Consider the following 15,474-nt stretch of genomic DNA (forward strand, 5'->3'; position numbering starts at 1 on the left):
ACACACCTACTTAACATTCACTGAACCCACAGATATTGGCAACATTCTGGCAGACAGGTTCAGTGCAAATATCCCCCCTCCCTCTCCCCCACACTTAGAAATACTTATCACAGCTGAATGTAACCTCCCTATCATCTCAGATGTCCAGCTGAGGGCCGCCCTCAGCAAAGCAGAACACACAGCATCAATGTGACCTGATGGTATCCCTGGATGTGTGCTACGTGAACTCCAAGAGGAGTTACAACCGCATATAAAACTGAAATTTAACCTTGGCCTTACTACGGGATATGTACCTGAACACTGGCATACAGCAACAGTGGTCCCACTCCACAAAGGAGGCACCTCTACTGACACTGGGAACTACCGCCCCATAAGCTTAACCAGCCTGGTCTGCAAAGCTATGGAATGATTCATTATGGGACTCATATACAGCAATATTGGGTACCTGCAGACACTTGATCCCACCCAGTTTGCCTTTGTGAAGGGCTGATCCTGCCTTTTGAACCTGGTTGACCTTTTCAAAACAGTCACTACAGCCATTGATGAGGGAAAAGCAGTCCATACAGCCTACCTGGACTTGCCTAAGGCCTTCATCACAGTACTCCATGCAGGCATCATAGACAAGCTCATCAGCTTACATGTTAATACATATGTCACATGATGGGTTGCACACTGGTTGAACTACAGAATCCATAAAATCAATATTGCGGGAGCCATGTCAGACTCAAAGCCAGTCACATGTGGTATCCCACAGGGCTCTGTCCTAGGACCCCTCTTGTTTGGCATTTACTTCTCAGATGTGAAGGCAAACATGTGCGGGTTGTGGATGACAAAGTTCCCAGATGACTGCGAATTAAGCGTCATAGTTGTTACACCAGCTGACACACACATCCTACAGACAGGCCTCACTGAAACAGACAACTGGTGCCAGAATCATGGCCTAACACTGAATGACATGTAATGTATAGTCATCCCCTTTGGGTAAAACTATGTGCACACAACTTATCACATAGACATACATATAGATACAGACCAATAACACATATGGAGGGTTCACAGTATGTAGACTATTAACTTGTTACTTTACATTACCTGTGTTTGTTGCAGCTGGTTGCATTATCGTTAGTATAGCTTCCTGCTGCTGCTAGCCCTGCTTGATACTGACACTGATGACAGCTTCAACTTAGTTTGTCTTACGTGTGTTTTTGTTTGTGTTCTTATTTTCTTTTTTCTTTCTTTGTTTCTTTCTCTCTCTCTCTCGCTGCCTTCAGACGGTGCAAGGAAAGTATTGCATGTGTGGAGTGGGAGAACAGGATGCTTTTTTAGGTATCTGCATAAGTCCATGTGATGGCCTCTGCACCAGTTGTAAGCCAGCATTTATGAATTAAATGCAGCCAGTTGTGTACTGATTGCAGTTCTCACTGTGATTTCAGGACAGTGCTATAAAAGGGTATGTGAGATAGGCGTTGCCCTTTCAGATTGTAAGGGTGGGGACCATGTTGGTATGCTGTGGACACTGTTCTGTGAGTGTAAAGGTTAGTATCTCTCTCATGATTCAGGCTGCGTTGTAGATTCACATTTCTCCATTCATCTCTCCTGTTTCCTGTATTAAGTGTGTATGTACACTGACACCTACAACTATATATATATATATATATATATATATATATATGTATATATATATATATATATATATATATATATATATATATATATATATATATACATATATTTATATATGTATAATAACTGACATTATTACCTACTAGCTACCAACTAGCATGGCTGTTTCTGTTCACACACTACTATTATAGAAATCCACTAGATTTGACAGTAAATATACATGACATGCTTTGTGTACTACACATCCTATATTCCCTTTACATTCATTCCTACTATTACATGATATATTTATTGTAGCACAATGCTCTTGTGTAACAGTCATGGCTTAGTGGTAAGTCATGCAGACTACTGTTTCCAAGGTCCTGGGTTCGGGACTGACAGTGGGATTTTATTTTGCTTTTGAACTGACTACAGGACCTGTCAATCAGAGTGACTAAGGCACTTTTAAGCAGTTGTAACCGGGTTAGCGCTGGTTTACGCGGAGCTCCCGCATGCGCACTGGCATTCAGCTCCGCGCACACCCGCTTAAAACCGCTTAACATTGCTTACTCTGGCGCACACCCGCGCTATTTTCTTTGAAAGAAATGAAAATGGGGAGACAGGAAAGTGGTGAAAAAGGGGTCACAAACAGGGTAAGACAGTAGGGAAACTAGCTTGGGTTTTGCAGGAGGGATGTAGGTAAGACCCATAGCTGCCCATTTCTTCATCAGCAACAGCTGTGCATATGTTTGTAATTTGGTGGTTCTCTTCCGGCCACACTTGCAGAGGGGGTTGAGCCCCATCCCCTGCAGCGCTTCCACCTGTAGGTGGCACAGGGCCACCAGAGGAGGGTCCCAGACTGGGCACTGCTGCCAGGTGCACTAGCCAGCTGAGGTGGGAGAGGTGGGTCCACTGGAACCCGCCTTCCCTGTCGTCCTATGTTTTGCATTATGTCATGACAGTTTGGGTTAGTAACATACAATACCATTCGCAATTAGTTGTAACAGCATGCATTAGCATTCCCATTAACCAAACACCCAGATATTCACACCATTGAACAGCGAGCATAACAAATTCATAATTTGAACAGCAATACACAGTCCAACAACATGCAGGGTTAATTGATGGCAACAGGCCATCAGGTTTGGATGTATGAACAGGGCAGATGCATCAATGTACATGCAAATATGTATAACCCAACAGGACAAATGTCCAGGGGTGTTAATTGTGATTGCACATACCAATTTCACGTGGAATGGATTATATGTGGTTATAGGGTAGGGTGAAGACAATATAATTAACACCTTCCAATACCAATACATATGCTGTACATTTCTAATAGCTGCAGATATATGCACACTACTGTTCTACCTACAGTTTCCTATGTGATAACTACTTCAAGTTGGTGATAGGACTGTTACTGCTACATCAATATACATTTTATTGTTATTCATACACGTTCATATCTGGCTTTGTTCAGCTACATCATCCTGCTACATTTGCTTTATATAGCTATAGACAACTGTGGATGTTTGGTATTTCAGACAATCATACTATCTGCATATTGCAGACTGAGAGCAACATATCCAGATTTTGGGATACACATTCCAGCTGCATCAACATTTTGAACACATTTTGCAGTTTGGTTCTGCTTGTCACATTCATTTAATTCTGTACTGACTGCAGTATACTTTATTCAGGGGTTATTACTACTTTATTGGTGGATTCTTAACTCTTTCTCACACTCTCTTACTTGTTTTAATTTTACTTCTAAGCTTTATTGACATGTTTTACCTGTAGTTATTACAATCCTTTCCAACAGTCTCACTTCTGTCATGTTTCAGTATTTCCACAGGGTTATATTTCACACATGTGATTTGCTCATCTTCTGCAGCTGTACTTTTCAGCCTGCTGCAGGTTGTGTACTATTATATTACAGGTGGGGCATCTTTATTTCAGACTTTATTTCAGACATTTTCATTTTTCTGTTTGGATTACAGACTGCAACACACTTTTGTAATCAAGCATTACTAGCAAACACTCTTACACTGTTACTTGCACATTTTATTACTTAGTGACTACACTGCACTCTTGTGCTAACTGTCATACTTTTATTTTTCTTTACAGTTAGAGGGGAAGGATTACTGACCTGCCTGGTGGCACAACCGCACCAGCCTATCGCCATAGGCTCTGCGGTTCGCAGAACGGACACCTGCAGCTGTAATATAAAAAAAGTAATATTGGAATACACATCTCCATAATATCAGCTAGGTTAATTTCTTACATACATAATTAAATGAAATATCAAAACTGTTTACTGGAACTCAAAGACTCCTTCCGACAGTACAAGCAAGGTAATCAAAGTCAAAAACGTGAAGGAGTCACCACGAAAAAAAGCCTCCGTTAGAATAATGTTGTAAAATATTTAATGAGATAAAACACAGTGAATAAGCGCTTTCGCATAGCTAGGCTATGCTTCCTCAGATAATCACATTTCTGATACAATGGATGCTTATTTAAATGCAGTAAAAACATTTAGGCGGGAACATTAAAACAATCAAGCAATTAATCATGTATCCAAGGTTACAAATGAAACGCTTGCAAAAGTTCAGACACCAACAGTCCTCAAAGTACAAAATGCTCTCACTGTTTTAAAAACTCTCACTGTTTTAAAAAAGTGCAAAATACTCTCACTGTTTAAAAAAGGTTAAACCATCTACAAACATGTATCGGGGAGACGGTATGTTAAACAGTTATCGTGCACATGCTGTATAGCGAACAATGTATAAGCACATCCTAATCCAACCATATTAAACAGCATTACTGAAACAACAGTCAAGTTACCTTCCCATTCATAGAATAAGGTGTTACTAAACCGGTACAATTGATTTGCATTTCTAATAGCATCCAGTAGGAGGCTATTCCTGACAGTGCAGCAAGCGACAGTCCATTCACAATAATGTTTGCTTAAATAATACATAAACCATTCAAAAATCATGAAATATAATAATAAACGTCTTGCTGAATCTATTATACATACCAAGAACAATGTCAGAATCATAACAAGACGAATAACCAAACTAAATAAATAACTGACTATACTGCGAGTGCAGGAAATGTTCAACAGTAGAGATCTGAACATGTACATAAACATAAGCTTAAAGACATAAGTTTAAAAACACTGTTCCTGACATCTAGCAGTGTTATTTCAAATCTCCTGTCAAACAGATACAGGCATGAGTATATATAAAGACCTTAATGGAAAAATTATATTTTTCATCTCTACCTTCAGCCATAAAGTTCTAGGAAGGATGTAGAGAGGGTAAGACAAAGCAAAAAGCCCCCTGGAAAACATTACTACGGATTTAATGTAACTGCGGAAAGAAAATTCTTACTGCAATAGCGTCTCCGTTGTTAGAACTGATGGCTGCTCTCAGCATGTCAAGTTCCTTACCCATTGCAAAATAACATATAGTTGGACCTCTCTTAAAGGGCCATCCAACCTTAAAATATAGATCATAATAAAATATCTTATAAAAACCATGTGAACTGTCAAATCATTCATCAGAATATGGAGACAAAAAATATATGATAGACCAAGGCAAATGAGCCAAATACAAAATAATGTACACAATAAAGCCAGTACAAAAATACACAGCCAAATGTGTGTGAAAACATACACCTAAATGAAATCTATTACCACTAAAGCAAGTTCTCTAGAAACATAACCATCCTGACACTATAAATTGTGTCAACATGAATACAAGTTTGCCGACAATGATGTCGAACACTATAGTGCCTAACATATGCAATAATTCACCAACAGTTCCTTATGGACTCAGTTGTCAAACTATAAAGGTCTACTGTTCAAGATGGGTTTTATAGACAAGAACTGATTTAGTCCGGGGTCAGTTTGAGCTTTCAGTAAGAGTATCCATTTTAACTCCAAGCATGCTAAATTGTTAACAGCATCCCCTCCTCTAGGATTTTCCCTCATTACTTGTAGCACCTTAAACGTAAAGTAATGGGAATCATGTTCAATAATATGTTTTGCAAGTGCATTTTGGTCATTTCTTTTCCTTATGTCATATAGATGGTTGTACAATCTGTCCCTTAGTCTCCTTTTAGTAAGTCCCGTAGAACGCGGACAACATTCACATGTGGCCAAATACACCAAATTTGTATTATTACAATCATAAAAGTGGTTTGGATGGAACACATATAAACCATGGGGATGTTCAAAAGTTTGCTCCGTGGAAATGTGGGGACACATATGACATTTCCCACAGGGAAATGTTCCTCTTATTGGATATCATGACATTACTAGTAGGATTGTACTTGTCTATGCATAGTATTTGTTTAAGGTTACTACAATTCCTGTAACTAAAGGTCGGATGGTTACCAACTATCCGCGTGGTGTCTGGATCCATGTTTAAAATATTCCAATTTTTCTTAATTAGGTTCTGAATATTGGAAACATCGCTCGTGTATTTCAGTAGGAAAGATATGGTACCTGAATTATCGTGTTTCCTATTGTTATTATATAATGATCGATGTAGATTGTACTTAGGAATGTGTACTTTAGGGGATATACCTAGTACCTTCTGTTTACAGTCTCTTAACAGATTGTTGTTGTAGCCTCTATCTCTTAGAAGTTGCTCTAGAAAGGTTACTTCTCTCAAACAATCAGTTTCATTGGTACATATCCTAGATAATCTGTTCAGCTGACTGATTACAATACCTGAGAAAGTATGCCTGGGGTGCATGCTTTCAAATCTAAGGAGAGAGTTCTTCCATGTGGGTTTCCTATAAAGTGATGTGCTGATGTTACTGCCTGCATCAAACTTTAAGGTTAGATCTAGGAAATTAACTTCTGAGCTCGAAGTTTCAACAGTAAACTTAAGAAAAGAGCTCATGGACTCTACATCTCTAACAAACTTGATACATTCACTATGGCTGCCTTCCCAGATAAAAAGTACATCATCTACAAACCTCTTGTAGAGTTTGACATTGCTAAACTGGGAATGTTTAAACAGATGATTATTTTCCCATTCAAAAACTACCAGGTTTGCATAACTGTTGGCGCAGGGGGTGCCCATGGCAACCCCCCACTTTTGCAAGTAGATGTTATCTTTGAACAGAAAGACGTTATTGTTAAGTACTAACTCTAGTAAGTAATTAATCAGTATCTGTCTATTGTTAGTATATTGAGACCTACTATGTAACAACTCACTGATAGCTTGCTGGCCTAGTTCATTAGGTATACTTGTAAAGAGACTGACTACATCCATAGTTACCAGAAGGTAATGAGATGTATCTTTATCAAGTCTAAAGTCTCTCAGGGACTCAATCAGCTGGTAGGAGTCCGATAGTATATTTGGGATGTCATTCACAATCGGTCTCAACATGCATTCTAAAAGCGAAGGGATGGTATAGGTGCACCAGCTCACTTGCCACTATTGGCCTCATGGGTACAGGAGTAACATTTTTATGAATCTTGGGCAAACCTTTTATTACCGGTAGCGTGGGGTATTCAATCATGAAATACTCATATGTCTCGCAGCTAATTTGTCCACAGAGTAATAAATCATATAAATCTGCTTGTATTCTTTTTACTAAATTATCAACAAAGGTCTTAGATACTACAGAATAGGTGTTAGTGTCTGCTAGCATACATGTCATGGTGGTATCATACTCAATGGTATTAAGTAGGACCACCGCCCCACCCTTATCTGCAGGTTTGATGGTTATAGCAGGATCACTTTTCAGTTGTTTAAGTGATCGCTGCTCTAATTCTGTCATGTTAAAGAATTTACATCTTTTCTGATTGTTTGATACATAATTAAATGTAACTTACTCAGTAATGGGGTGTTGGGCATTTGCTGGGCCTCCTGGATCCAACAGATCAGTTGGTCCTGCTTACGTCTCTTCAGGTCCGCATGGTGGTGACGGACCTGCTCACCAGTCCTTGGAATCCCTGTGGCACTGGTGAGATCATGAGCCAACCGGTCCCATGCCTCAGCCCTATATGCTCCCCACAGGACCTGGCCCTGCATGAGTTTGGCCTCATGATTGTGAACAAGGAGCCAGACCATATATCTGGACTCCTCAACACCCCACCACTGTGCTTGGAAGCAACTACCCTCACCTACTCCTGACAATCTGGCTGCAGGTTAGTTCTGCAATCTGTTATGCTGTGTATTCCCACCTATGGGGCTTATATATGCCGTTTTTCCCGCACTTATCTGTGATTGGCCATTTTGGAATTGTATCAGCTTCACAAAACCTGCTTTGTCATGCTCCTCTTTCTATTCATTCCTATATATTTGCTATTACTTCATTTCTAAGTACAGCTGTCATGGCTTAGTGGTTCAGTACCTTGACTGTGGTGCATGGTATCCTGGGTTCGAACATGGCCACTGCTTTTTATATTTTATGTCTGTCTAGACAGGCTAGGGGGTGTGTCTGTGTAAAGGCAGTTTTGTTACAGCTTGCTCAACGTTGCCCGTTGGTTCGCTTGTTGACGCGGTGCGCAGCTCCGCGCAAACAGGTTGCGCTGGTTTACGCTACATTTGGCTGTAAGCACGCATATTACGCTCAGCTCACCTACGGGCACTCATTTTGCACCTATTGAACCATTGCTCACCTACGGGCACTCATTTTGCACCTGTTAAACCACTGCTCAGCTACGGGCAGATGCACTCACCTTGTTAAACTGTAGCTCAGCTATAGGCACATCTGGCATTTTTTATTATTTTGTTATCTCACATTTCTTCTAAATAAATGGCCTATTTCATTACATTTTACATAAAATATAATTTGATATGTGCACATATATGTCAGGGACTTGCTTCATGCTTATTTCACTAAAAATAAAAATTGATGTGGTGGGGGCTCGAACCATGACGGCCTGGTCTTCAGCTGACATCTCCCACTACGCTATTGCTTTTTTGCTGACTTTGCATAGTTAGTTCTTATATGCTTTTCCACTTATTGCTAACTGTGGCTGAGCTACGGGCACACCCGCGCAAAGGAGTGCACTCACGGGCAAACATCTTTACAGTTTAAAAAAATATTAAACATGTTCATTTATATGATTTTATGTTCATAGTCTGTGGGGGCATGTGTTGTGTTGTGTTTATTCACATTTCCATGTACTCTGTCGTGGGGGTTTACTTTGGGCACTTTTACTCTTCTGGGGGCATGTCCGCTTGCAGGGCTCAGCCTACGGACACGCCCCCTACTGTCTTCCACGGACCGTGTTAGCGTTAGGTGTGATTCAGCATGCCCTCATGCATATGCATGACATGCTGACGTCACACCGTTTAACTGCAGCCTCCGTGTAAGCCTTGTATCTCTTACACGAAGGCTTTGTGAATCCTGCCCAACATGTTTTGACAAAAAATGTGTTTTTTTACAAAGACAAATGCTATTTACAAACCAAGGGGACAGCTATGGGTGCATCTTTTGCACCCATATATGCCGATTTGTTCATTGCATACTTTGAAGAACAGGTTATTTATGACAACTCTCATAACATTTACATAGTTGAAATGGACATTTGGCTCAGATATTTGGATGACTGCTGGTTGGTATGGAGAGTGAATATAAAATACCTTTTGGAATTTGTTTCTTATTTGAATGAAAATAAATGGGGGATTGAATTTTCTGTCAGCTATGATAGAGATAAAATTATCTTCTTAGATGTATTGGTTTGCCGTGCATCTGATCATACGCTGACTACAGAAATTCATCATAAATTCCTCCAAAATAATTCACTTCTCCATGCAACCAGCTTTCATCCTCCTCACATCTGCAAAAACATTCCCAAATCACAGTTCATGTGCATTAAATGCATTTGTTCTGATCAGCACACTTATAGACACTTCAGAGATGATTTAGTACATCGATTCCATGACCGTGGGTATAAAATGGGTCAACTATTACATACCAAACACACAGTTGACCAGATGGAACGCACTGAATTGCTTCATTACAAAACTAGACACAAATCACCTTCAGTAACACCTAGATTTATCACCACATATGGTCGGAATACCAACATATTGATGCAAATTGTTCAACATAATTGGAACATATTAACATGCGAACCTAGACTTCAGGACATTCTTGGAGACAGATGTTCATTTTCCTTTCGGAAAGGCAAAAATCTATCTGCATTTTTTAATCACTTTAAACATCTTAAGAAGAAAGTTACCAAAAGTATCCAGACCACATTATCAGGGGATACATTAATTGGTTGCTTCCCTTGTGGGCACTGTATCTATTGTAACATCATACTCAAGACCACCAGTTTCAGCAGTCAAAACACCCCTCAAGTATTCAATATAACATTTTTTGCTAACTGTTCCTCATATTGGGTCATTTATTTGGCCAAATGCACATGTCCTGCATTCTATATTGGCCAAACCTCCAGACCCTTGAAGCTTCGAATCTCTGAACACTTTAGTGATATCAGACACAAGAGAGATACCAATGCTTTATATAAACATTCTTTGGTACATCCAAAGGCTACTTTTAGTTTTACCTTTATTGATAAAATTCGAAGATCCAGGCATAACAAATCAGGTTGGCATAATTTATTAAATTCAATGGAGAAAAAATGGATCATTAAACTTAGTGGGCTCTTTAAGCCAGGTCTGAATGAGCATATGTAATTAAGCACATGACTCACTTGAGTATTTAAATACAGGTTCTTTTTTGTTGTTTTTTTAAACACTGAAGAAGGCTTTGTTAAATATTTGCCGAAACTGGTCTGTTTTTCAAGAACCTCAATCAATAAATTTATTTTCAAGGTGCCTTGTATGCTGGTCCTGTTTTCTTTTTGTTTGATCATGTATATTTCCCCATTTCCCATGAGGAATTGGCCAGCAATATGCATCTCTTCCAGCAAATAGCAGAATACCCTGAGGTAGTGGGTGCAATAGACTGCACACATATACGCATCAAAACACTAGCCGGTGAACTGGGTAGGGCCAACATTAACTGCAAGGGTTTACCCTCCAACTGCCAGGTTGTGTGTGATGCCCCGGGCATAATAATGAATGTGTGTGCTGGCTGCCCTGGAAGCTACCATGATTCCCATATCTGGCATCTGACGCAGCTGTACCAGACATTTGCCAATGGGGACATCCCACATGGTCACCTAGTGGGGGACGCTGGCTATGCACTGGAGCTCTGGCTGATGACACCCATCAGAAATGCACACACACCTGAACAAGAATGCCATAATGAGGCACACGCACAAACACGAAATGTAATCAAGCATGTGTTTGGGATGCTGAAGTCATGGTTCTGGTGCCTGGACACATCTGGTGGATCCTTGCAATACTCACCAACTACATGTACCCAAATTGTCATGGTATGTGCTATGCTACATAATATGATTCTGCGAAAACAGCTGCAGCAGGACCAGCATAGGCCTGCGCCAAACAGCCCCCCACCATTGCCAAGGCCATCACAGGCAGAGCGTGACTCAGAGGAGGAACAACCTGAGCCTGCCCCAGTAGGCAGAAGGAGGCGTGCCCAGTATGCCTTGGCCTTGGCAAAGAGGCAACACATAGCACATGCACTGGCTCAGTAGGAACCCTGGAAATTATACCTCTCTCTGACTCCCACATATAATGAAAGGGATGCCTAAGTTGACACAACCTACTTTCATACATGTAAAGGGAGTGTAGTATGTGCATCCAACATAGGCAGCCCTGCAGCACCACCTGAGGCATGATTGCCATGTGTTAAGCAATGTAAGGTAGTGCTAAACAGCATTTGCCACCATGTAGTATATGCAAACTTGATGACCTTGAGTATCATCCTACCCTCACCAAGCATGATGCCACAATATGAAGACAAGATGATCAATTACAACAATTGGCTTAAGTATTGGTGTCAGTCAAAGGGGATCCAATGCCTGTCAGCCTGGGATGACATGCTCGACAAGACATGATGCTTCACTAGGGATGGCTTTCACCTGTCACCCTTTGGCCTTTCCTCCATAGGTATCACAAGGGATAAGAAACTAGAAGTAATGCTACTCAACGCCAGAAGTCTAAACCGCAAGATGCATGCACTCCAAACTCTCCTCAGCATGGAGAATGTTGATATCTGTGCAGTAACAGAAACCTGGTTCAAGGCTCCCAAGAGCACCCTAGCACTAACAGGTTACACCTCATACCATGCTTTACAGCCCCAAAACATGGAACAAACCACAAAAGGAGGGTGAGAATCAATATTTGTCAAAGATACCCATACCCCCAGGTTGATGGCACAGCATGAAGCATCAGAGACTATCCATGTGCAACTAACAGTGGGTAAAACTGCCTTCCAGTTCATAGTCTGCTACAGACCACCCTCCTAAACCCAGGAACCACACTTGACCGACTGGAGAACACATGAAAATATGAAGGTCTCCCCAAACACCATTATATTGGGTGACTTCAACTATGCCCAAGACCAGAAGTGTATCCCTCACTGGTAAGATCAGATCATAGAGTAATCTCACTGGATATTCACATCCTGACCCCAGTCCATGCCCAGAAAACAACAGTGAAAAACTTTTCTGTAAAGCAAATTTCACACTCCTCAAAACCTAGGTGGAATCCTTCACAGCCCCTGTGCCTGTGGAAAATATGGCCCAGACCTCAGAACCCTTTATAAACGCATTCTATGAACACCTTCAGGAATGCATGGATCTTGCAATCCCAAATAAAACCAAGACCCAATCCTCCAAAGGCAGGCATCCTGTCTGGTGGACCCCAGCCATAAACAAACCATACAATACAAGGAGGAAGCTACTATATGATAGAGCAAAATCCCAAAAAGGGAAGGCATCTCTGATCAGTATTATTAAAAAACTATGGCCACACATAAAATCGTCTAAGGCCAGCTTTGAGATAAAAATTGTACAGGACACTAAGGATAATCACAAGGCTTTCTTTAGTTATGGTAGGAACCTGGGTGGGAATTCCCAGATATGCTCAGAATTAGTCCAAAATTACAAATAATACACCAAACCCACAGACATTGCCAACATCCGAGCTGACAGGTTCAGTGCAAACTTCCCCGCCTCCCCACCAAAAGGGCAAATATCTATCCCAGCAGAGTGCTGGCCCCCTGACATCTCAGATGCTCAGGTAACAGCTAGCCTCTCCAAAGCAAAACACACAGCATCAATGGGACCAGACGGTATCCTGGGCTGTGTCTAACATGAACCCCAAGAAGAATTGAACACAAACATAAAACCACTGTCCAATCTCAGCCTTACCACAGGATATGTACCCAAAGAGCAGTGTACAGCAACAGTGGTCCCTCTCCACAAAGGTGGTGCCTCAATGGATACTGCAAACAATCGCCCCAGAAGCCTGACTAGCTTGGTCTGCAAAGCTATGGAAAGGATCATCATGGACCTCAGAAATAAAGATATTGGGGACTTACAGACACTGGATCCTACCCAGTTTGGCTTTGTCAAGGGCAGATCCTGCCACTTAAACCTGGTTGAGTCATTTGAAACAGTCACCAAGGCCATTGACGAGGGGAAGGTCATCCACATAGCCTACCTGGACCTCGCAAAAGCCTTCCATACAATACCCCACTTGGTCATTATAGATAAGCTCACCAGCTTCAATATAAACCCCTATGTCACTAGATGGGTTGCAAAGTGGCTCAAGGACAGAACCCACATGGTCAGAAATGCTGGATACATGTCAGACTCCAAACCAGCTACAAGTGGCATCCCACAAGGCTCAGTCCTGGGACCTCCCTTGTTTGGTATATATTTCTCGGAGGTACAGGCCAACACAGAAGGACTGTGGCTGAACAAGTTTGCAGATGACTGCAAACTGGGTGCCATAATCGACCCTCCAGCTGACACAAGCATCCTACAAAAGGGCCTCATAGAAACAGACAACTGGTGCCAGAGCCATGTCCTCAAGCTAAACACAAAAAAGTGTATAGTCATCCCCTTTGGCAAAAACTAAGTGCCCACAAATTACCACATAGGTGGTAACCCATTAAGTACTATAGAAGTGATAAGGAACCTGGGGACCCAAGTTGATAGAAATCTCTCATTTGACAACCACGTGGCCAAAGTGGTTAGAAAAACATTTCATATAGCCCACCTAATCATGAAGGTATTCACATCTAGATCAGGGGAGGTCATCATGCCTCTTGACTCATCCCTCATCAGGTCCATAATAGAGTACAATGCCCCTTGTGGGATGTACCTTATCAGACACCTGCAGCAACTGGAAAGACCCCAAAAGTACCTCACCAGGAGGATCAAAGAGCTCAAACAGATGCCATTTGCTGCCCAGTTAAAGAAACTGCAGCTCCACTCAGTGGCATACCACCTGCCCAGGGGTGATCTGTGCCTGATGTATAAAGCCATGTCCAACCTGGAATCAATGGACATGCTGCACCTCGGTAAATATGAATCCCATCAAGCTACACGCTCAAGAGGCCTGAACCTCAGGACTGAAATAAATAGGACATGCTGGAGCGACAGATTCATAACCCAGAGGCTCCCTCCACTCTTGAGTAAACTCCCACTCCAGGTTAGCCAGAGTCCCTCATTGACTCACTTCAAGAGGAATCTTGATGAGTGGATGGGAGATTGTAGGTTTACCCTGGGTATCACTTCTATGTCACTGTTAGACAGAGGCACAGTATACTAACCTTGAAAAATGTCATGGCAAACTCCAGGTAAAATGTGTGTTGAAAGCCAAACACACTCTGGCTAGGATTATAAATGCCCTAGGGCAGATAGCCTAGTATGAACCTATGAACAGAATCACACACACCAACTAGTACAACTGTGGTCAATGTGGAGTAATGTTTGGCAATGTCCACCCAAGTTGGTGAATACACAGCAATGTTGGACAAGCCTGGTTTAAGTAGGCCGTAGCTGAACAAAATGCAATATGCGCATATTTGCTCAACTGGCCCTTAGCCAGTCTGGTCTGCTCAGTATGAATATTTAAAGCAGTGATGGGACTCAAACCCAGAATACAATACACCATAGTGAAAGTACTGAACCACTACACCATGGAAGCATTGTGGTATTCAGCCAGTATGAAAGAATGTTGACAAGGCTTTGCAACCTATCCCATGGAAACCCTGCAGGCACAGCATAATCCCGGTTGAATTATGACACAAAGGAGTCTGGCAGTAAGAACACAACATAACTTCCAACACACACAGTATAAATGTCAATATTGGTCATGTTCACACACAACCACAAATGTAGTGGACTTCAGATCACAACATATGGAAAGGTCACACTGGGCATGCTCACACACTTGGATAAATGAGACATCTGTCAGACAACAAACCATGGAAAGCCTAAACTGGGCATGCTCGCACACTCAGGCCATGTCTGAGTATAGTAGTCAGCCACACATAACTGGCAGTTGTATGTGTTAAGCCAGGAACCTCCCACGATCCAGCAATCTGCCCTGTGCACACAGTGAAGTGACAACAGACACATATATTAATATACTGGAACCCTGTCATGATGAAACATGTTCCGCAGATACACAAGTTGTTCATAGAAACTGGGAAAGCTACGGCAATAAAGACCTGCAAACAATATCAGCAACAAATATTGTCCATCCCGAACATAAACATAGGTGCAGAGGTCGATACTAGGCTGTCTGCCCTAGGGAATTCATAAGCCTAGCCAGAGTGTATTTGGGGTCTGCCTCCCCAGTAGAGTACCCTACTGTGCCTTTGTAAAGTATGTCACAGAAGGCACCCTTTAAGGCTAGTTTGCTGTGCCTCTGTCAAGCAGGGACACAGTGGAGATCACAGGGGTGAATTTGCAATTTCCCATCCATGCAGCTGGATTTTGCTGAA

This window comes from Protopterus annectens, chromosome 5.part0 (genome assembly GCF_019279795.1).
Source record: "Protopterus annectens isolate FY-2018-M chromosome 5.part0, PAN1.0, whole genome shotgun sequence".
Lineage (NCBI taxonomy): Eukaryota > Metazoa > Chordata > Ceratodontiformes > Protopteridae > Protopterus > Protopterus annectens.